This window comes from Littorina saxatilis, unplaced genomic scaffold (assembly GCF_037325665.1).
Source record: "Littorina saxatilis isolate snail1 unplaced genomic scaffold, US_GU_Lsax_2.0 scaffold_311, whole genome shotgun sequence".
NCBI classification, from domain to species: Eukaryota; Metazoa; Mollusca; class Gastropoda; order Littorinimorpha; family Littorinidae; genus Littorina; species Littorina saxatilis.
In genome coordinates this window covers 25,001-28,266 of record NW_027126238.1, presented here as the reverse complement: position 1 = coordinate 28,266, position 3,266 = coordinate 25,001, and positions in this window count along the sequence as shown.

The window sequence follows — 3,266 nt, the reverse complement described above, 5'->3', positions numbered from 1 at the left end:
TCTTCCCCCTAACCCGCGGGGGCTACTCACAAACACACACACACACACACACACACACACACACACACACACACACACACACACACACACACACACACTTACCACGGCCCATTGCTGCTCCCACAACAGTCGCTACCATCAAAACTCACCCGTTGTTTACACCTCTTTGCTCGACAGCTTGGGCAGGGTGTGCCCTCTTCATAACATTGACATGTGTCCGTGTTGCACTCTGAGTCCTCGTCACACTGGCAGCACTGTGAGAAAGACAGACATGTTAACTCGACTTGTAAAACTTGCAATGTCGACTGGAGTACCCGTGGATTGAATTCGGGACAAGTAACAACGTCGTTCAATGCACACAAGGATGCTCAAGTGTTAAGTACGCGTGTGCGTGCGAGTTTATGTGTGCGTGCGCACATGTAAATATAAGGTAGTGACTATATCCACGGGTCCGTGCCTCTAGTCCCCCATGCTATATCCACGTCAGTGACGTCATTTCCGCGGAATCTCGGAATCGTTCGGAATCACTCGGCAGTCGAAGCCTCGCGTTGGCACTCGGGACTCTTGGCGCCATATTGTTGAGATGGAGAAGGAGGAAGAATCAATTTGTGTTGCAATTTGTTTTCATAAAATAACAGACCCTGTGTTGGGTCTTGTAACAATAAAGAGAAGTAACTGAATTCACAAACTCATTGCTGAACGACCGCTTGATCTTCTTAGATTTTAAGAGAGCAAAAAATGGTGAATTCAAAATCATGGGAGTACTGTGGACAGGTGTGACTTACGGAGTTCAGCCCCTCAGCACCAATCTAGCGAATAGGGAAGACCAATGCATCATTCTTCATCTTCCGGTTTGTAGCTTTAGTCCACACGTTGATAACATTCACTTAAACATTTGAACAATCGACACATGCTTCACACTGCATCAAAAATCACCGCCGCAACAAGGAAAGTGCAAATCCCGAATAAACATGCAAGTTCAGGTGAGGTTCGTATTAAGAGGGGGGGGGGGGGGGCCTGCAATGTTGCAATGTCACCACAGAGAACGCTGTATACTGCTCATAAAGTCTAAACATGGAATTATGACATTGATATTTGACAGCTGACGTCCTAGTCATGTCTGTGCCGAACCGAAAGCAAGAAAATATTGGGCAAGAGTAGCGTCCCTTGTCAGTGACGTGGATTTAGCATGGGGGACTCGAGGCACGGACCCGTGGATGTAGCCACAGCCTAAATATAAACATGTACATTCTAAATGTATTTGTATCGACGACAGAAGTAAGAGGAAAGGTATGACGTGACAACACACACACACACACACACACACACACACACACACACACACACACACACACTCACGCACACACACACACACACACACACACACACTCACACACGCGCGCGCACACAAACACACATACACACACACACACACAAACATACGCACATGCAAACACACACGCACGCACGCACGCACGCACACACACACACATTTACATCGGTCCATTACTGCTCCCACAACAGTCGCTACCATCACAAACTCACCCGGTTAAAACACCACTTTGCCAGACAGCTGGTGCAGTCTTTGTCCTTCTTACGACATCGACAGGTGTCCTTAATGCACAATGAGTTCTTGTCACACTGGCAGCACTGTGAGAAAGGCAGACATGTTAACTCGCATATTGACTAGAGGACCAGTGGATTGAATTCGGGAAAAGCAACAACGTCTCTCAGTGGCCGAGGTCTTGTCGGTAGCGCAAATGAATTAGGTTACTCAGGGAGTTACGAACACGTAAACCCTGCGCGAAACTTGGTGGTCACGACGTATGCTACCACCCATCTTCAATAAGTAGCGACCACTTGGTTGTCAAAAATGACGAAAACCACTTTCTGGCTTTTTCGTAGACATTTGGTGTTTTTGTTTAGCTTCATTGTTCACCAACATGGAAAATTGGGTGCCCAACAGAAAATGTCGTTAGTTTTCATTAGAATGATCTACACTGTAAGATGTACAACTGTCACGATTTAGTGACATGGACGGAGAAAGGAACACTTTGTCGGGTGCCTATCTCAAATTGTGATGGAAAGCGCCTGTGCTTGTGGGCAACGGGCTGTGTTTAGCTGACCGAGCATAGCTGAGCACGGGGATTTCGTTTTGCAGGGGTTCCACGTGGGTGATTTTGCTGTCTGGGCAAAATCGGTTGTGACGGAACTGAATATGTGACACGCGGAGTCACGTGATATTTTCAAGGTTGTTTTGTGGGGACATGAAACTGGGCACTTCAACATTGGCGGCCAGAAAGAAGGGCAGGTTTCTTGTTTCCAGAAGTGTGTTGGTTTACAACACGTTGGTGATACATCATTTCATGACAACGTGCCGTTCTGCATGTACAGTAGGGCTTTCTGGGAACGTCAAGAAGGGACCACTTTTAGCCGTCTACATGTTATTTTGACGACAAGGTCGTCAGGTGTGACTCTTGGCTGAGCGGGGGAATTTTCCAACGCATAAAGGAATTCAGCGCAAGAGGAGTGTGGCAGGAAATTCGTCGACGGACGGAAGCCATACAAAGGAAGCGGATTCGCTTAAAGGAGAGCTACTTACATTAGGCTGTTGAGGTAATAAATCGTTATTTAACACTGTTGACGAGTCTATGTTTGTGGAATGAAATACTCTCTGTTGTTCTTTCCAGGTTAGCGCATAATTTGCTCTTTGTGACGCTAAAAGTATAATCTCTATATGGTTTTTGCAGGTATGGAGAGAAGGAAGGAAAATAGCTGATTTGTTGTTTTAAAAGTTCGTTTGTGCAGGCCCACGTGCTCTATGAATATAGAAGGGTGACATGTTTAAAGGTGGAGTGTGAAGGGTAGCGTGGAATGTTTAGTGCACCAATGCTTTTTGTTGCAGCCTATTTCCTACCTATCTACTTATCTGCCGACTACGGGTCTTTGCGGGTATGCTGTAACCGGATCATCGTTGTTGCTGTAACTTGGTGTTCTGGTGGTTGCTGTCGCTGTCATCATCCTACCATTCTTCATTTCTACTATTTCTGGTAGACTACGCCGTACGGGGAGGACCTTCAGCGACTGAGTGAGGCGCCTGATATCTCCACTATTCCCTGCTTCGTTCAACGCCAGCCGGCACTTCAATCAACGGAGCAGTTGTGGAGATAGACTACTTACGGGTCGCCCACTCAGTGGCAAAAAGCTAAGTGTGCCATGTCATTGCGCCCTTCTTACCACCGAGTCAACTTTTATATTTGTGATTA